This window comes from Diabrotica undecimpunctata, chromosome 2 (assembly GCF_040954645.1).
Source record: "Diabrotica undecimpunctata isolate CICGRU chromosome 2, icDiaUnde3, whole genome shotgun sequence".
Classification (NCBI taxonomy): Eukaryota; Metazoa; Arthropoda; class Insecta; order Coleoptera; family Chrysomelidae; genus Diabrotica; species Diabrotica undecimpunctata.
Window position 1 is genome coordinate 175,170,898 of NC_092804.1, and position 22,345 is coordinate 175,193,242.

Below are 22,345 nucleotides of genomic sequence, written 5' to 3' on the forward strand. Positions count from 1 at the left end.
TTAATATTATTTTTTGAATAATATCTTATATCTTCTAGAAATATAGGAGGTGTTCCTTTTGCTTTAGTAATTCACCCTGTCCTACCCTATTTATATTCATTATAAATGAAATTCATTATTGTTTTTTAATATTTTTTGATTTCCACTTATTATCAGACCGCTATATTTATCGTGTGTTAGCTCTCAAAACCTTTTCCACAAATAGTAGTATAATCTGTACAAAGTGCTACTTTTCACATCAATCACAAAAATAATTCCCGCAGTTGTAAAAAAGCGGAGTGACTAATTGACAGGCCTACGAAGGCAGAAAGGCATTCCATTCACATGGTAGAAAATTGCAATCTATCCCACAAAACCTATACTTTGTTACGCCGCAAACAAGGGCTACCAAAAACCCATAGTAATTCTATTCCAAAACATGTTATTTCAAAAGTGTTTTAATATCATTCTACTTTTATAACTATGAAAAAACGGTCGACAAAATTATACCCCGATGCTCAAGTGCTTATTTACTCGACCATAAAAAAGACTAAATTATATTTTATATGGATGAAAATGTCTCTTAACTACTACCATCAATCATTATTTTCAGATTATTCTGGTTCTTGAAGGTACCTCAAAGGAATAGCCTTTTATTTTTTCGAGTTATTTGGATTTTATATCTTAATGTTGGTTATAATGAGCACTTTTTATGAAATCGCTGCTATGAGTAAGGAATTTGTCTTTTTGTCCCAGGTGTTTTTTACATCGCTTGGTAGATACTGCGTTGTGGTGGGATTTTAACGATTATAACAACTGAAGATGACCAACAGAAAACTACAGCAGGAGTAAAATAATTTTGTTGTCTGTTAAAGATTATAAAAAAATATAAAATCACTTTTATACCGCTTGTATTATTTTTACTTGTATTATTTTTACTAGAATGTGGAAACTACCGCTGGAATCACGCTGCTGAATGCAGCATACAAAATAATGTCCAACGTCATTTATGAAAGACTTAGACCACACACTGAAAAAATAGTTGGCAAATACCAAAGTGGCTTTTGTAGACAGAAGTCAACAATAGACCAGATATTTGTACTGCGACAGATCCTCGAAAAAATAAGTGAATATAACATCGACACACATCATCTCTTCATAGACTTTGAAAGCGCATATGACAATATAAACCGAGAATTCTTAATAAAAGCAATGAAAGAATTTAATATACCAACACAACTAATAGAACTGATAAAATAATCTCTAAAAGTAGAAAGTAGAATCCGGATACAAAATGAATTAACGGAAACAAGAGATGTGAAAATGTACTCTAGAAAATACTGAGGAACACAACAGTCGATACACGAGGAACAATCATTAATAAAAGCGTGCAAAAGCATTTGCAGATGATGTTGACATAATCGCAAGATCAAGAAGAGAAATGATAGAGGCATACAACCAAATAGAACGAGCTGCACAAAATTTAAAATCAATCAGACCAAAACAAAATATATGCAGGTAAGCAAAAACGCAGAAATAAGGCAGCCGCAAAATATAACAATAGGAGAATACAACATAGAGGGGGTAAAAAACTTTATATACTTGGGATCCCTAGTCACATCTGATAATAACGTTTCGGAGGAAGTGAAGAGGCGAATATTTATTGCAAATAAATGTTACCATGGCTTAATTAGGCAACTAAGATCAGATAAAGTCGCAAGAAAAACAAAATGCCAAATATATAAAACCCTAATAAGACTGGTACTCACATATGGCTCAGAAACCTGGACACTCACTAAAAGAGAAGAAAAGTTGTTAGCCATCTTCGAAAGAAAAATCTTGCGACACATATATAAGGGCACAAAAGAAAACGGAATATGGCGAAGAAGATACAACTCTGAACTATACACAATATACCAGTATCCGGATATTATAACATTCATTAAAATAGGACGGCTGCGTTGGATAGGACATGTAGTAAGAATGGAAGAAGGCGAAATACCAAACAAAATATTCAAACAGATGCCAGTAGGAAAAAGAACAAGAGGAAGACCGAAACTGAGATACTTAGAACAAATAGAAAATGATATAACAACCTTAAAAATAAAAAACTGGAGAAAAAACGCACGAAACATATTAGAATGGAGAAGAATCCTGGAACAGGCCAAGACCCAAAAAGGGTTGTCGAGCCAGTAATGATGATGATTATTTTTACTTGCACTTCAAGAAATAAAAAAAGCTGAAAAAATCTTGTACAGACATTTGAAGGTTCTAAAAGGTACATGAAGGGTAGCTGATAAAAAATATGTGAAGACGTACAGTTAATTTTGTTTTGTTTTTTAAACAATCTTAAAAAGTGAAAAACAGTTTTTTGCTTATAAAAAGTTTCTTATACAATATAGAAAAAAAAATTAAAAAAAAAAATTCTTCTTCTTCCTCCTTATAAGCAATTCGGCTTGTTCATTGACGGATTAATACCTCTATGGAAGTATGTCACTCCATCTTTTGGGCGGTCGAGCGATACTTCTTCTGCCGATTGGTGACTTATCTCTTGCTATTTAGACGACTCGGGTCTCCTCCATTCTGCTTATGTGGTTATTCCATTCTTTTTCTTCTATTTTGTGTCCATTCATTTCTACACTGTACGTTACATTTTCTTCTAATGTCTTCACTTCTCTTTCGATCTCTCAGCGTATTTCCTGTAATTCTTCTCAGTTCTCTCATCTCTGCTGTTTTCAGTAGCCTTTGCGTTGTGGCTGTGCCAAGTCTTGTTTCTGAAGCATATATCATTATTGGTCCTACACTGACTTCATCTCAGTGTTAATGTGTCTGTTTCGCCATATAGTGTAATTAAGGCATCCTGACAGTCTATTTGCTTTTTATACTTCATCTCTCACTTCTTTGTCCAAGTCTCCATAGCTAGACAGTGTAATTTCCAGGCATTTTATTACCATTACTTGTTCAATACTGATGCCATCAATTTCTATTCTATTTTATATCTGGTTGGTTCTTTGCTGACTACTATTGTTTTAGTTTTCTGAGGTGAGATTGTCATATTAAAGTCTTTTGCTCTTATCTTAAATCTGTGGACCAGTCTTTTGCAGACATCTTGGGTTATCAATATTGCGTCGTCTGCCTAACATAATATTTTTATTTCTTTGTTTTCCATTTTGTATCTTCTTCCTTTGTTAACGCTTTTGATGATTTTATCCAAGATCGAATTGAAAAACGGGACTGAATGAATCCCCTTGTCTTATTCCGCTGCCTATTTTTATAGGTTTTGTAAGTTGTCAATCTATTCTGACTTCCATTTTGTTGTTTTGGTAGATGTTTCGATAGTTTTTATAATATTTAGGGGAACTTCTCTATTCTACAAAAGATGGATTCCATCTTTGAGTCTTACTCTGTTAAACGCTTTCTTTAGGTCAATCAGATACAGAAATCGTGGTCTATTATACTCTTATCTGTCTATTATACTATCTTATTTCCTATTGGTCATAGAATGTTTTTTTTTTTTTTGGAAAGTGTGTTTTTTCACCAGCTTTTCATTGTGTCCACTTACAAGCGTGTGACATAAAAAATATCAAAGTTATTATAATTTTTTATAAGCTAAAAAGTCAGTTCTTTTTCAAACTGTTTTTTAAGAACAAATTTAATAAAATATTTTAGTTTTTTTAACATACATTAAAAATGAAACCTGTCTCTGGGATAATAAAAAGAATAACTTATATACTATTTGGTCGATCTATTTGAAGTTTAGCACACTTTAATAACACATTAACTGCCATAATTTTAAGTAATTATATTACATGTCATTACGCAAAAAACCAAGTTATTACATTTATAAATTACTGCAAAATTAAGGGTTTTAAACTACCGCCCGTATATGCTCCCCCCATCCGCCATATTGGTGCAGCGTCACTGCCAGATATTTGACGTCCTTCTTTGATGCAGGCTGTGCCCATGCAGTTTCATTCCTTATGTTTTACGTTCACCCTTCAGAATGATGACTTCGGTCTTCTCTGCCGCGAGTTCCCGTCCGTGCTCTGTCATCCAGTCCTTCACGACATTGCCCGTATGTCTTACCTGCAATCTTAGATCCGGCTCGTCCCGCGCTACTACCAGCAGTACCAGCACAGCGAGATCATCCGCAAAGGCGGATCGCTGTGGGACTCCAGATGTTACGTCAACGAGCGTGCCCTTCTCAACCATGATCCTTCTACGATGATGATAGTTAGGACACTACCTCTCCTTTAATGTCCGCATTACCTTTTCCACCGCAGAGTGTTAATTAAATTTCTAACATCGAAGAGAATCAGAGCCGCCCAGCGCTGTTCATCCCCAATGTTGTGCAATGCCTCGATTACACTCAAAATTGCGTCAATTGTGCTCTTCTCCTTGCAGAATCCGAATTGTCTCGGTGATAGGCCTCCTGGGGTTTATAATCACGAAAAAGGCAACAACAGAGGAAGAAATTACACAAAGATTAGGACAAACAAGAACAGCAATCCGACAACTTAACTCAGTATGGTGGGATAGACACCTAAATATGAAGCTAATAAGTTTTTTTATTGGTCCAAACACCGATCTGTCCAAAGGTAGCAATTGATGAGAGCAATGCGGAGGCAAGGTCAAGAGAACAATGCCATTTTCCTTGCAATAATCTATTACCTCTCCCGACAAATGGGAATCGTGATTGCCCAGTATTATTAATACTGGACTTTCCTTAGAACATTTAATATTCTTATGAAAATGTTTCACATCAACTAAGAATTCCACTTTCGTCATCTATCCAGAAGGATTGCTCGTTCCTATACATCCTGGTGGTCCACTGAAAACAAAATGTTCTAGATAATTTTTCCGCGGAAAAATAAACATTGGCGGCACTGAGTTTCCACTGGCATTCACTGCTAGACACACTGTCACCAATGTTTCTCGTTCCCCTAAGTGACTGCCCCCACTTGCTTCACACCTTTTAATGCTATTATTTTTGCAGGTTTTTGAACTGTAGTTACTCCGGTTTTATCTAAGTTGTAAATATCGTTTGCTCCAAGATTGTGCCTATTTAATACATTGGAGAGTTTGTCAAATAATACATTTACATTTTAAAGCTTGTGGCTCTCCCTAAGATCGTAGCCTGAGCGGTACGGATGGATAACTCATTGTGACGGTTTAAAAAATTTGTTAGCCAGTCAGCAGATGCAGTCTCAAACTTGGTCCAGTTATCAGGAACAGTTACGTTATTTTTTAAAGCAAACTGAAAACCAAGCTGTTTAAGATCTTTTGGGGAAAGACCATGATATATCTTTGAATATTCAGTAACATAAGAAGCTAATTCATTTTCTTGTAGATTAAAGAAGATCTTCCTATTTTTTAAATATCCTCTGGGCATGGTAATTAGCATCTGAAAAAAAAACAAATTTTAACTAGGCATGTGCTATACACATGTGTTCATAGAAAAAAATTTACGATTTTACTACCTTCGCTATCAAGCTCAATTTTCTGGATCTTTTTGACGTATCTCTGAAGCGTCATAAAATTAATCCCGTATTCATCCACTACTGGTCTAGAGGTCTTTTATTTTCTATCACCTTCTTTGTTGCAGCAATAATGATTTCCTGTGGCGTTTCACTATGCTTAGTTTTTTTCTTGTAGGTTCTCATTTTGATCTATTAAAAATTTACAATCTTATTTACAACAAAATCTAGGTTACTAATAAACCTACACACGAGATGGAGCAGGTTGTTACAGTAACAACTTGTCCCTTGAAAATAGTAACAACCTGCCCCAGGACGCCATATTAAAAATACATTGTAATTACTCTTACCTTGTAAAAATAGAACCAGGAAAAATTTAAACAATGTCGGAAAAATTACTGAGTGCTACTAAAAACACAAAAATGGCCGATCTACGTCAGAGCCTTAAACCCATCGAGCAAAAAGACAAAAGAGGGAATCTAATCGTCATGAAAAGGCGACCAAAAAAGTGGCCTCTGATGGCGGACATATCCGGAAATGCGAATGCGCCAAATTTAAATTTTCCGACACTTATTAACAGTAGCTATAAAATAGTTTTCAGAATGTGTCTTAGATGAGAAAATTTTAATTAAATATTAACGATAACAGTCTAAAATGTGAAACAATCGTTAAAAAACTTCAATATAAATAAGATTTCATGTGACAGTTGGGACAAATAATAACATAACCCAACTAAATTTGATTTCTTAAACAAGGAAAGACTCTCTTTCCTTGGTTAATTTGGCCTCTCAAGATGGCACTTCCTGTCTAACAATATTTTTGCCCCCACTACCTTTACATTCCCTCTTTTGTCTTTTTGCTCGATGCTTAAATTACACTCATGCCAGGGTATCTCTTATGGGAGTGACAGTCCTCTGAAATTTGTATTTCCTAAGGACACCAGAGGGCGTAGCATTCATAGCAAAGCTTCGTGACTGCGCAATACCGCAACCCACAAAACAAGTACGCCATTTTTATTGTGGTTTCGACACAGTGTTTTGAGTTGTATTATTTGCGATTAAATAATTGTTTGCTTTTTTGCCATCATATTTAAATAATTACGGTTTTTAACTGTTGCGTTAATGGTTGTAATAATTACAATAAGGATGCTGAAATGCATATTTTTCCAAAAGATAGGGCGGTAAGTAGAAAATGCTGATATAAGATTTTATTTCTTTTTAATGATTGCCTTAAAATGTCCGATGTTGTCCCAAACTTCTTTCCTTTCACGTTATGATGTGTATTAGAATTGTTGCCGATATAGGATTAGGTAAAAGTTTTTTAGGAAGTAAAATTATCGCCATTAAAAATGTGGCAATTCTTCAATGTTTTAAGAACTTGTTCTACAAAACCTTTGTTTATTTGTCCTTTTGTAAAGCACCTCTAGAAATATACTATGTAACATTATTTCACAGAAAATATTAAAAACAAACTATTTATTTTTTAGCTTTATGATATTTGGATTAATAAAATTGGCAGAGAAGACTTGAAGGTGAAGCCTATGGACAGGGTTCGAAAGTGTGAAAGCATTTGCACAATTCATTTTGGACCAGAAGCCCGCTATGTTGGATTGAGATATAAGTCCACCTTGAAATGTGATGCTATTCCTTCTCTGTTTCTGTGTTGTAATTTATAGAAACTACAGAATAGCCACTGTTTAACCAACTACATTTAAATACATGTAATTAATGTTTATATAAAAAAAAATAAAGTAGAAAAAAAACCAACGTTTGTTTTATTTTTGTAATCAAACCCTCAATATTAATCTTTATATTTGAAGAATTACAAGAAGATTTTTTAAAAAGATTGCTTTCCTGAGGCCGCCAGATGGCGCATTGTCCAGAAATAACCTACACAGTTTCCTATCTATTCAGTAATATATATTCTTTATCTATGATCACACTAACCAAGTTCGTTAAGATGTAGTGAGGTATGCACCGCATTGGCTACGTCAAGTTAAAGGTGCTGCCATCTCGTTAAGTTGATTAAAATTAAATGTAAAAACCTGCACCCTGTAACAACTAACCCCGGTCTCCCCTATTAATCCGTCTCCGAACAAGCAAAATTGCTTATAAAGAGAAAGAAGAAGAAGAAGAATTTTTTATTAGCGGCATTTTTGTGATTATACAAGAAGTAACGATCTCATTTTTGGTAGTTACTTATTGGAGTACCAATCATCTACATGATCTACGCTGTATCATACTTTATTTGTTTTTAAAAATCCAGCTAAGTCACTACGTAATTTTGTAAATTAAATTCTTTTTCTCTGAAATTATATGTTAATAAACAACTCAAAAAAGTTTTATCGACTTGGTTCCTATAATTACTTTTTATTTCTAAATTGACAAATTGCTCAGCAACGTCGAGTTCTTTTACAAGGAGAGTGGATGTCCCTTATCAACCTAAGCGTTTAAGGAGATCAAACAAGACCCGAAGAACAAATTCATTATGGGTGGTCCGAAAACTATTATAAAAATTCCTGACATACCCATATACTTAGTCGAAAATGGCGCCCTTTATTTTCGAAGATGGCGACCTGAGCAGCATTTTAACAGTTTGAAAAATTACTTGACAGCTATCCTTTAGATACTCAGATGTTATACGAGATATTTAACGTTATTACAAAAAGAAGTCTCGTTTTTTTTTTCGAGAGAAATTTCTTGAAAAAGTTACGTCACCATGCTGCACTTTTGAATTTATGAACAGACTAATGAAATCAAATATATTTGAAAAGAAAAATGGACTTGACTTTTTTTAAAATACTCTTTATGAAGTTTAGTATAATTTTGCAAGAATTAAAAAAATTTGTAGCAGTTTATTAACTATGAAGAAGGCAAAATATTAGAAAGCAGAAACTAAAGAACGAGGCTTTAATGCAATCTAAGATTTAATATTCTGTACACGAAATTTTTTAAGTTTTTTCGTCAGGTCTATCTACTTTTAGTTCCATCATAATATCTTTTCTCTTTCTTTTATTTTCTTTTTCTTAGCGTTATTCGCGTTAAGAAACGACTATAGGTGGCAGCACTTGTTTTGAAAGATAGTTGAAGGGCAAGCAATTTTAGATTCCAACCATATTATATTATTATTATATTACCAGAATATTATCATATTCCACAGTAGTGGAAAACCGTAGTGATACAAGCATTGTGCCTTCAAACGAGCATTTTGAGAGGAGTACCCCACCAAATACAAGTGAAAATTGAAGTGATTGATATTATTAAAACTTTATTGTTTTTAAAAGAACCATTTTGCTATAACTTCATGTATAATTCCCTTTTATTACTTACAGGCATACGATGAAAAAATTGGAAGCATTAAGCAAGCAACAGTGAGGAAAATTAAAAAAACATGTGTATGAAAGTATAGTGCCAATTAACCAGTTTTTCCACATGAAAAAAAAAAACACTACAAGAAGAGAATTAGATACCCGTATAGCAAAACCAACAGATACTGAATTATTGAAGGTATTATTCTCCGGAGCAGAAGATTCACAATTAAGTCTGACCTTAAAAAGTGTGGTTCCTATACATCAAGACACAAAGTTCTATAAGGAAGAAATGTTTCAGGTATCTCTATGTCACAGTATTAATGGCAGTTCTGCCAGTCTTTGCTGATACATGGGCTACTGACATTGTACTAGAATATGATTTAGCTATATTTTATACAAATAATGTTAAAGTAAGCTACAGTAATTCTGTTGAATTGGCTGTCAACCAATTGTATAATTCTAATTTTAAAGGAAATACTGCAACATTGTTATCTCATATGATGTACCATGGCTGGCAGTAAACCATGCTCTCAGGTTAGCAAACCAGGATATTCTTCTTCATCCTGGGGCCATTTTTCCTTCAATTTTACCTTGCAAATTGCATTGGAGTAGCTCATATCTGCCTTGATTTCTCATTATATGTCTCAACTACTGCAGCTTACGGCCCTTCACGATGTTGACCAAAGGCAACTAGTTTTCTAAATTGTACCACTTACAACCTACCATGGTTGGAAAAATGGAATGGGAAACACACTATAGAGAACTGTTTAAAAAGAAAGACGATGCTGAAAACGCAGAAAATGAAGAACAAACATAAAATAGGAATGGAGAACAATCAGAGCCTCCCTCATACAGCGAAGTATTGGCGACCATAAACAGATTAAAGACAAGGAAAGCAGCAGGACCAGACGACATTATAAATGAGTTCTTCAAGAAAGGGGGAGAGGAACTAGCCCACAGAATCCACAACCTAATAGAACGAATATGGGAAGAAGAACGCATGCCGAACGACTGGAATTGTGGTCTGATAACACCAATCCCTAAAAAAGGTGACAAGACGAAATGCACTAACTACAGGGGAATCACGTTATTAAATACAATGTACAAAATATTAACTAATTTGATCAGACAAAGAATAGAAAAAGAAACTAGAACAAAAATAGGTGAATACCAACATGGATTCAGAGAAGGTTAGTCAACAATAGATGCAATACACATTGTAACGCAAATCGTCGAAAAAAGTTACGAGCACGGAATATATCTACATATACTGTTTATTGACTACAAGCAAGCTTTTGACTAAAGGGAGGAGCTAATTAAGGATATGGATCAATTAGGCATCCAAGAAAAACTAATAAGTCTCACGAAAATGACGATGAAGGAATCCAAGGCACGAATCTTAACAAGGGAATGCCCGTCAGATAAAGTACAAATGGAGGTAGGTGTCAGACAGGGAGACACCCTGTCAACGACATTATTTAACATTGCCATAGAGGGGGCAGTAAGAGCAGCCAAAATTATGGGAACGATTATCGAATCTTCAGGCCAACTGATATCGTATGCAGACGATATTGCACTGGTTACTAGAGATTTAAAAACCATGCAGAACATAATATTAATACTAGATAAAGAAGCGAAGAAGAGAGGGCTAGTAATAAACCAAAGCAAAACGAAATACCTCAAGTGTTCAAGAGATAATACGAACATAGAAAAAGAAATTAAGCTTGGTGCATATACATTTGAAAGAGTACACCCTTTCAAATACCTGGGAGTGATGGTGAATGACAGAAATGATAGAACGGATGAAATAAATGAACGCATCCTACTGGGTAATAAAACCTACTGGAACTACCAAAAATTCCTGAAAGAAAAGCACATTAGTAAGAAAACCAAATTAAAAATTTACAATACTGCAATCAGGCCAGTGATCACCTATGGTGCAGAGACGATGTGCCTAACACAAAAAGATGAAATGAGGTTGGAAATCTTAGAGAGAAAGATAATTCGACGAACAATGGGACCGGTGAGGATAAGTGTAGGCGAATTTAGAAGATTAACCAATGAAGAAATTAAAGAAGTCATCGAGGGTGAAGACATAATGAAGTTCGTGAAGACGCAAAGACTCAGGTGGCTGGGACACACAGAAAGAGCTAATCCAGACTATACGCTAAAGCAAATAACTGGATGGAGACCAACAAAAAAGAGACCAAAGGGGAGACCCAAAACAAGATGGAGAGGTCAAGTCTTAGGAGACATAAAGAAGCTGAGAATCTATGATTGGAAGGAGCGCTGTAAGGACCGGAAATAATGGAGGAAAATTGTAGACAGGGCCAAGTCACACACGCTGCTATAATAAGAAAAAAAACAACAGCGGACTGATTCTCCGCAACAAATGAATCAGAGAGCCCAAAAGGGCGGCAAACACTCCTTTTCGAACAGTAAAATCAATGATATCAAATTACAAAAATTATCTTGTGTGTGTAAATGTTTATTATTTATCCTGAAACATCGTTCAGTTAAATATGATGTATATTACTCAAATTAAAATTCGAAATATTATGTTAAGTGGTACAATATTGGCCAATACAAGAGGTATACATGAAAAATGTGTTGAATATAACATACCTATTTACAACTTGTATATCGATTTCAAACAGGCGTTTGATGGAGTAGATCGACAAAAGATGTTAAAGCAACTATCTATGTTAGGGATACCCAATAAGTGGGTTAAACTTATACGAATGACTCTGGAGGGTTCCAAAGCTATGGTGAGAATAGATGGAGATATGACGCCGGCCTTTGATATTGAAAATGGAGTTAGACAAGGGGATGCCTTATCAACAACACTTTTTAATCTAACTTTAGAAGCTGTTGTTAGAAAACTGGATATAGACGGCTGTATTAATACAAGATCTATGCAAATATGCGGATGATGTTGCCATAATAAGCCGCAACAAAAGGGTATTAAGCGAAAAAGTTATAGAACTGAAACGAGAAACTGCTACGTTTGGTCTATATATAAATGAAAGCAAAACAAAATATATGGAGTGCACAAAATCGAATGAACATGAGAATCTGAAGGTAGACAACCATACATACAAATATGCCCCCACTTTTCCCTACCTAGGCTCAATAATAAATGACAACAACAACATCAGTTAAGAAATACAAGCACGGATTCTTAGCGGTAATAAGTGCTTTTATACATATAAAGACTTAATGAAAAGTAAGTTACTGAATCGTGAGTCTAAGCTGAGAATCTACAAAACAGTAATTAGACCAGTGGTCACATATGGATGTGAAACGTGGACCCTCTCAAACACTGTAAATCGAGCTGTAAAAGTAGTCCAGAGATGGAAGCCCCAAGGAAACAGAACAAGAGGAAGGCCCCGTAAAAGATGGATAGACGACGTAGAGAGGGATCTTAAAACCATGAACATCAGGCAGTGGCGAAGGAAAGTATCCGACAGGGCAGAATGGAAGAACATTGTTAAGCAGGCCAAGACTCACAAAGGGTTGTAGCGCCATTAGAAGAAGAAGAAGAAAGTGTACAATATTGGCAACTCTCCCCTATATTATTTTGAGGAATCTGTTTAATTGTGATGAATATGAAAGACAAATAGGTACTGCGGTTATTTTTGGTTTTAATCCAAAAAGGAAAAGTTAGTCAAACTCTTGTATAAAGATCTGCCTTTTCGACATTTGTAGATAATATTTTTGCAGTGTACAACTTAACATTTTTTTGTGTGGAATATTTGGGCGGTTATTTATTTTTTAAAGCTACACGGGACAAGTTCTTGTGAATATCGGCAAATAAAAATTCTAATACTAAGACCGTGGGTGGCCCTTAGCAACACAAAAATTCCTGACATCCCTAGTCAAAAATGGCGGTCACTTCTCCGCCATTTCCTAACCGCGAGAATCCCGCCCCTCGCCAATAACCAGATCTCCAATAAACTGTTGGAATTATAAATCTTCGAGTAAATTACATATGCACATAAATGAAACAATTAAAAAAAAGTAGACTAGGCTACTTCTCGCCAAACGCCATTCTAGCTACCGCTTTCAGTAGCTGGGAGACCACGACAAGTACCACAGCAGGAGCAACAAAAATATTTAAACATTTTAGTGAAAAAAAAGTTCAGAAATTGTGAAACGATTCTTCAGACCGGAGACCGAAAAGTAACAGAGTCGACATCAGGTCTGGCCCAGTCTTTGGTCTGTAGTTGACGCGTAAAATACCTACTTACTCCTCGCCGTGTAAAACGTTACATTACTAATAATTTCGTCTTGAATGTAGGTGGCTGTTTCCTAATTTAAGTTCGTTTTGTTTGCTCACGCGGCATACAGAAGCTGAGAGCCCGCTGCTTTCCGATTTTTCGTACTTTACTTGTGGTTAGTGTGCTATGCACTTGACAAGTGCAAGTGATAGTGTTTTGTTTCCTTCCTGCTCAATCGGCTCAACCTTTGGGATATCGCCCGCTGAGGGATTTGCGATGTAGTGTTATTGACGTTACTGCAATTCAACGTTTACTTAAGACACGTCTTTTCAACTAAAGAAGGTAATATTTGTACAATCTGAATATAATTTACCACTTGCAATATATATTTTCACATTTATTTATATTTTTATGAATCTTTTAATAAATACTTGTCCTTAAATAGATTATTTAGCCAATACTTGGAGTTACAGAAGCGCAAATGACTTTTTACACAATAAATTAATCTTTTTTATGATATGAATGAATTACTATTTGTTAGATCTTATTATACAAGGTGTTTACAAATTGTTTTAATGAAAGAAAGTATTATACAAATCAATTTTTATTGTTGGTTGAATAGAAGATGACTTTAACTTTGCTATTCTAAGAATGTTAAAGATTTAATTTTCTTTTTTAAGAGTCTTCTTTGTTCTGAATGATGGCAATCTTCAAAACTGTGCATATTTTCTAGAAAGCTGCTCTAAACATATGGTTATTTTTGTTGTTGTTCCATTCGGGTAGATTTTTTAACCAAAAATGTCTTCTCTTTCCTACTGGTCTTCAACTTATCTTACCTTGCATTATAAGTTAAAGGTTATGTCACCCCAATTTGCTTTTTAATAGTCAGTACAACTTCCTTCTCCTTTTTTGTTTTTTTTTGATCATCATCATAAGTGGCTCGACAATCCGTTGTGGATCTTGGCATGCTCTCAAAGAAGTCGCCACTTCTGTTGATTCCTGGCAACTTCCCTCCATCTTCTGGAATCCGGAATTTCACAATATCCGGATCGGTGTATAACTGATATAGTTCAATCTTCGACGCCATAGCCCATTTTCATTTACGACCCCAAAAATCTTTCTAAGAATTTTTCTCTCAAAAATACCAAAATGTCTTTCATCATTTTGAGATAAGGTCCACGTTTTAGCCCCATATATCAAAACCGGTCTTATAAAGGTCTTGTATATATTGAGCTTTACTGCACGTTTTATATTTTTATTTTTTAAATCTTTCTGGAGACCGTGAACAGTTCTGTTTGCTATTGCTATGCGTTTTTTTATTTCGTCGCTTGTCGTGTTTGTTCCGTTTACTAGCGATCCAAGATATGTGAATTCTTTGAGTTGCTCAAAGGTATGGTTGTTAATTTGAATTCTCTGTTGGATATTTCGGGGGTTTTTAGAAACCAACATATATTTGGTTTTTTCCTCGTTTACCACAAGTCCTAAGTTTTTTTGCCGCGTCCGAAAGCCTTGTAAAACACTGCACCATGTCTCTCATACTTCTGCCTACTATAACTGTATCGTCAGCGAATGCGAGAATTTGCGTCGATTTATTAAAAACAGTTCCATTCATTCTAATATTTAATTGTCTGATTGCTTTTTTCAAGGCAATATTAAAGAGGAAACATGCCAGTGCGTCCCCTTGTCTTAAACCATTATTAATGTCAAAGAACGTAGAATTTTCTTCTTCAATTCTAACGCATGAGCTTACGTTTTGCATTGTTAGTTGGGCCAACTTAACTAACTTAGGTGGGATCCTAAAGTCTATCATTGCATTATATAATGCAATTCTTTTTCTATGTTATATTCTAGTAACTTTTCTAGAACCTGCCTATGTGATTGAATTTGATGTGTAGTTGACTTTCCAGCAGTAACTCCGCAATGATCTTGACCAACAATATCCTTTGTAAAATGTTTAAGCCTTTCAAACAATACATTGCCGAAGATTTTATACGCAGATGCTAACAGAGTAATGCCTCTATAGTTCTTACACTCCAGTTGATCACCCTTTTTATGCAACGGACATATTATTCCCTTTAGTTACTCTTCTGGTACCATACATTCTATCGTGTAAGTACTATTAGTTTATGGATTGCTACAAAAAGCTGCTCACCACCTTTTTTTATACATTTCCTAACAGATTTCATCGATTCTTGGGGCTTTATTGTCTTTGAGTTTTAGGATATTATTTGACACTTTTTCTCTTGTTGGATTTTCACTGTGTAGTTGACGTTATAGATTTTGTTGATTTTCTATGTTGCAACCTCCTTCACTATCGTTTATATTTAGATGTTCGCTGAAATGTTGTGCCCATATGTTAAGAACTGAGTTTTTATTATGTAGAATTTGACCGTTAGTGTCTTTACAAATTTTTAATCGTGGTTTAAATACTGAACGGCCATTATTTAAGGATTTGTAGTATTTCCTCATTTCATTTTTATCGAAAAAACTTTGTATCTCATTGAGAGTATTCTGTTCGTATTCCCTCTTCTTACGTCGATGGATACGTTTTTCTTCTCTTCTAAAACACAGACATTTGAAATAATATTAATATTTTTTGAGTCGATATTACTTTTTCTGTAGAAGTTTCATCAGATTGTCATGGCAAACCTTATCAAAGGCTTTATTATAGTCAACAAAATATAAATTCGTAGTCCAATGAAATTACGAATGCCTAGTCCATTGTGAAATTCAAATTGAGTTGTATGTTCTGTCCTATATATATTTTAATAATGCTTTTTAGCATTATTAAAAGTCAAATTGTCAATTGTCAAATTTTTTTAAAAATTTTTGATCAAGTTTGACAATTTATAACTTTTTTATTTGTATTCCGATTTTCAATATTCTTACGTCGGTTTGTAGATACATATATTAACATCGTTTGTTATTATTCTGGTAGTAAACAACTTTTACTTAGATGGCATTATACAGGGGTGAACAGAAGCATTGTATTTTCTTTCTCCTAACTTTAAAAAATTCTGTGGAAAGCTTGAAGAGCTGATTTTGTTTAATAGTTATTTTGTATTATCTCGGAGGCAACTCTAAGATATCCGAATATCTCGTTTCTTGTAGGAGCTGCACAATTTTATGTAAATAAATACACTGATTTACTCATAAACATGAAATCTTTCCGGGCACGTCGATAAAAATTAAATGACAGTGACAGCAATTTACATTTTTATTTGTAAAAATGTTTGTACTTACTAGAAAAATTACAGCGATAGCAAAAAAATAATTTATTTATCATCTAGGTGTGGCCAACACTAGCAGACGTGGCTCGAATTGATGCTTTAATAGAGGATGGTCATACCAAAATTTACATGGCACGAACTTCGGAGTTTCGACGTTCTACAGTTCGAGCTGCTTGAGATAGGTATATGTAGACTGAAAATTTCGAGAGACGCCAAGGCTCTGACAGAAGGAGATCAACTACTGCAGCTGATGATCGCTTTGTCGTTGTTAGATTCTGGAGAGATCAATAACAATGAACAGATACTGCTGTGTCTCTAAGAAATCAACATCATGTAAATGTAAGTGAAAGAACGATACAAAGAAGACTGGCAGACATTGGGCTTCATTCACGAAGGCCGGCGACAGCATCTCAACTACTTCAGCGACATCGACAGCAGCGACTGGCGTTTGCAAGATTGCATATCCATTGGACTATACAATAATGGGCTAACGTTTTATTCATCGACAAATCAAGGATTTGTTTGAGATTGCCTAATGGTCGGGAGCGTGTTTACAGACGTCGAAATGAAGCATTTGCTCCATATCAGAAAGAATATCATATAATGACGGTTTCGTTATGATTTGGGCAGACATTTGTAGCGAAGCATGTTATACCGATCTTGTATTAGTTGAAAATGGAGCTATGACCGCCACTTGCATTGCTACATTGCAGAAGTTTTCCAAGGTGTGGTAGTTCCATTTGCACCTTTTATTGAGAACCAGTTTAAATAAATGCACGATAACGCTACACCTCACGTTGCGCATATTGTAAATGATTATCTGGATAAGGTTGGATTGATAAGATTGAAATGACTCGCGTGCAGTCCAGATCTCAATTCTATCAAGCATTTATGGGATGAATTGAAAAGAGCTTTTCGCCTTCAGCCTAGGCCTCCAGAAAATTTGGTACAGTTACCGTTGACGCTGGTAGAGGAGTATCGGGCTATTCCGCAGACAGGGATAACAGATCTTATTCATTAGCTGTCAAACAGATTGCGAGTACTCATTGCTGTGAGAGATGGACATACCTGCTATTGAATTATTTTGTTTTTAATTTTAGTGCGATTGATATTTTTAATTAAATAACCTTCATAGCATTATTTTTATTTACAGCTCTTGCAAGAAAAAATATATTCCGATAATTAAAAAAAAAAAACAATCTTAGGGATGCCTTAAACTTACTACGGAAAACGTAATATTGACTCAAAAAATATTACGGTAAAAAAAAACTCATTGTTGCATAGAGAAAAAACCAACTGAAAATATACAAATAAAGAGTTCACCAGGGTTAAATGCGTTCGCCAAACTTTTTTAACATTTATTCGGAATATATTCTGAATAAAGCATTAGATGATCAGGAATATGACAATAAAATTAACAAATTGAAATATGCAGTTCAAGACCTAAAGGTGCTTATTAATGTAATTGTAGAAGTTACTGAAAAGTATGGACTATCTGTAAACACAAACAAATACAAATTTGCCATAATATACAGGGTGTCCCAGACTAATTTACCCACGCTATATCTCTTAAACGAATAGAGATTTTCGAATGGGACAAAAAGTGATCTATTCTACTTGTAATACACTTTAATATGGCGTAGAAACAATCATCCCCTAAATATTCATCCCTTAGTTACAACTCCTAACTTTCATTTTTTTTAATAGCACCCTGTATATTTTTGTATAGTTTTGGATGTGGTCTTCTATCGTCTATTCAATCGATTTTTTAAAAATAAAATGAGTTTTTAAGGTATCAAGAAAATATCAGTTTATTTTTTATTTTTGTTAAATTAATCAAGATAGCCTTAAAAAATAGAATAGAAAAGAAATATTATGTTTTATTATCACTGAAAATTTTACTATTTTAACTACGTAGTATAACTTCTTACGTGCGTACGAAGTACGCACTCTTTTTATTTAAACAATATTTTTAATTTTTCAAAATTTGGTCTTTGTAGGAGCATACGTTATCTTCCAGTGTGCAAAATTAAGTGTGCAAAAATTAACAAAAAAATCTCTTATAATAAAGTCACAATGTTTGAAAAACTTTTGCGGTTATTTTACGTCTTGGATATTACCCTTAATTCAGGTTGCCATGATTTGATCTGTCAAATCAACAATTATTATTTTTGACGTTTGGTATTAGACCAGTAATAATTATATTTGTTGTAAATGTGTATCTATAACATTTCAATATGCCTCATTTATTTTCGCCTGAGTACGTTGATATCATTTTGATTTATGGAGAATGCCTAAAAAATAGGAGAATTTCCCGACAATCATATCAAGAAAGGTTTCCAAATCGAAACATTCCAAGCGAAAAAACCTTTAAGAATTTGGAACGCTCACTTAGACAGGGACGTTTTCCTAATAATAAAAGAGATACAATCGAACGCACAGTAAGATGTAACCAAAACCTTATTAATGTACTAGCATATGTTAATTTTAATACCAAGGTGTCTGTTAGAACCCTCGCCAGTGAATGTGACAATCCAAAAAGTTCTGTGCATAGAATTCCCAAAGATTTTAAGTACAATCCTTTTAAAGTGCACCTAGTTCAAGGATTACAGCCTGGTGATGACCAAAGACGTCTTGAGTTTATTGTAAAAATGATGTTAAAAATCAGTGATGATCCACTTTTTTTATCAAAAATATTGTAGAGTGATGAGGCTAGATTTCACAATAATGGTGTTTTTTTTAATGGCACTCTAACAGGTGTTCGATATTTAGACTTTTTAGAAAACATTCTACCCGATTTGCTAGAAGATATTCCTCTTCATGAGCGTCAAGAACTCAAGGTTTTGATAACCACTGGAAAGCAAACAACTCTCCAGAAATTATGTGGGCCGCACGTTCATGTGATTTGTCACCTCTTGACTCTTTCTTTTGAGGAGCGATAAAAGATATTTTTTATCAATCAAAACCGCAAAATTTATAGGAATTAAAAGAAAAAATAAGACAAGCATGTCGCCAAATTACTCGCTGAAATGTTGTGCCCATATGTTAAGAACTGAGTTTTTATTATGTAGAATTTGACCGTTAGTGTCTTTACAAATTTTTAATCGTGGTTTAAATACTGAACGGCTATTATTTAAGGATTTGTAGTACTTCCTCATTTCATTTTTATCGAATAAACTTTGTATCTCATTGAGAGTATTCTGTTCGTATTCCCTCTTCTTACGTCGATGGATACGTTTTTCTTCTCTTCTAAGACGTCTATACTCTTCTATTTTTTCTCCTTGTTTTAAGACCGAATATATTCCGAATAAATGTTAAAAACGTTTGGCGAAGGCATTTAACCCTGGTGAACTCCTCTTTTTATTTATCTAACAGGTGTTTGATATTTAGACTTTTTAGAAAACATTCTACCCGATTTGCTAGAAGATATTCCTCTTCATGAGCGTCAAGAACTCAAGGTTTTGATAACCACTGGAAAGCAAACAACTCTCCAGAAATTATGTGGGCCGCACGTTCATGTGATTTGTCACCTCTTGACTCTTTCTTTTGAGGAGCGATAAAAGATATTTTTTATCAATCAAAACCGCAAAATTTATAGGAATTAAAAGAAAAAATAAGACAAGCATGTCGCCAAATTACTCCCGAAATTATTCGAGCCACATGTACCAGAAATCTTCTGGAACGATTCGAAATGTGTGTTGCAGCAGGTGGGTTACAATTCGAACATTTAATGTAAATAATATTAGTTAGTTAGTTGGTGTTTTGATTTATTTATTCATGTAATTTTTATTGTTCCTTTACGTTTTATTGTTCCTAAGGTTGTATTTTATTTGTACAGTGTGAGTAGTATGTTCAATTTGCAATTTATTTAAAGTTTGCAATAAATTGTTTTTGTTTTACTTTCATTGTTTTATTTTGTAATATTGACGATTTATCTAATTTCAGTGACAATAAAGCATATTTCTTTTCTGTTCTATTTTTAAGGCTATCTTGATTAATTTAACAAAAATAAAAAATAAACTGATATTTTCTTGATACCTTACAAACCCATTTTATTTAAAAAAAAAAATCGGTTAAATAGACGATAGAAGACCACATCCAAAACTATTAAAAAATATACAGGGTGCTTAATAAAAAAATTAAAGTTAGGGGTTGTAACTAATTAATGAATATTTAGCGGATGATTTTTTCTACGCCATATTAAAGTGTATTACAAGTAGAATACATCACTTTTTGTCCCATTCGAAAATCTCTATTCGTTTAAGAGATATAGCGTGGGTAAATTAATCTGGGACACCCTGTATAATACATATAAATGGAAAGCCTGGAAAACATTTCTGAAATTGAATCAAGTATTTTATAGCCGAGATCTCAGCTTAGAATTGAAAATATGACTTATAAGATGCAATGTTTTTTCAGTGCTGTACTACGGCATAAAATCATGGACACCAACGAGTAACAACGTCAATAAAATAGAAGCTTTTGAGCTCTAAGTGTTTCGTAGAATATTACGAATTTCGTGGGAGCACAAAATCACCAATTTTGAGGTGTTAAAAGAAACAAAAAAGGAGAAGGAAGTTGTAGTGACTATTAAAAAGAAATTTGGTCTACCTGTGATATAACCTTTAATTTATAACGCAAGGTAAGATAAGTGGAAGAAGACCAGTAGGAAAGAGAAGACATTTCATATGGAGAAGAAGTATTTTACTGTTTTGTTGTAAAATTATTAGAACCTCTCTGTAAATCAGTCTCTTTTACAGTCAGACATTAAGGATCGCAGTATAATTTTTCATTCTGTCGGATCAATTGATCTATTTATTATAATACTGTTAATTTATTTTAACTATATAAATAATACATAGTGAATGTTTATAAATAGATTTATCGACGTTCCCATCGAGTACCTGACGAGTGTATAGTTAAAAGTAGATTGTTCGTTAGTAAACACCAAGATCTATTTTGCACACAAAGTAAATTATTCATTAGATGAGGCGCTAATATAATATTTACATTCATCGCACTCCTTAATCAACAATTACCACCGACTGCATAAACCATTTGCATACAAATGCATGAAATGCGCATTTACTTCGTGTTTTCCGATTTTCCGACTGTTTGTTTTCATTTTTCTTAAAGCAGAGTTTATTTCCCAAAAAAATAGTAATCTAGAGAAAGACCAAAGTGTACAAGATGTAATATGTTGTTTACTTAATCTTTTTTTTTGCACCAACTCCTAACATAGAAAGTGTTTTCGTTTATCATTGTCTCTGCTTTGTTTAATTTATTGTTTTTAGTGTCTATTCTGGACACAATGTAAAAAATATTGTAAAAACCTGGTGTATGTTTGGTTCTAAAGCTATCTGAGAGCTTTGATTAAAGCTAATTGTCATATTTGCAACAGTTTTTCTTGTATTTACTATTAAAGAGATTTTTATACCAGGCTAAAAGTTCCTCTGTTACTGAGTACTTTTTTGATATGAGCATGACTTCAGTTACATCATCACTGCAATAGTTGTATCGTCAGTATTTAATACTTTATTTTATGCAGCTATAAAATAATATTTTATAGCTGCATCAAAGTTATTGTATCAAAAAAATATCAAAAGTTCCAATACTCACCTCTATAATACACCTACGTTAACATCAAAAACATGTGACTTATTATGATCTAGAAACCTACGATGTTCTAAGTATGACCGTATCCAATTTAGGAAATGCCATCGAAAACCAAGTACTTCTTATATCTTCTTCTTTTTCTTCTTCCTCTTTATAAGCAATTCTGCTTGTTCATTGATGGATTAATACCTCTGTGGAAGGTTGTCACTCCATCTTTTGCGATACTTCTTCTGCCGATTGGTGACTTATCTCTTGCTATTGTGACGACACGGATCTCCTCCATTCGGCTTATGTGGTTATTCCATTCTTTTTTTTTTATTTTGTGTACATTCATTTATACACTGAACGTTACATTTTATTCTAATGTCACTTCTCTTTCGATCTCTCAGCGTATTTGATGATTTCATCCATAATCACTTTGAAGAGCATGGGGCTCAATTAATCCCCTTGTCTTATTCCGCTGCCTATTTCTATAGGTTCTGTAAGTTGTCCATCTATTCTGAGTTCCATTTT

The 22,345-nt window shown here is 34.0% G+C and overlaps 1 protein-coding gene across 1 annotated transcript in view; it reads left to right on the forward strand.

Moving 5' to 3' along the window:
* Positions 1-12,854: 12,854 nt before the first annotated feature.
* dpp (decapentaplegic morphogen) overlaps positions 12,855-22,345 on the forward strand; it is a 214,678-nt gene continuing 205,187 nt past the window's right edge. Inside the window, exon 1 of the mRNA XM_072524084.1 lies at positions 12,855-13,328. The gene's annotated coding sequence lies outside the window, so the exon portion shown is untranslated. The remainder of the gene's footprint in view (positions 13,329-22,345) is intronic.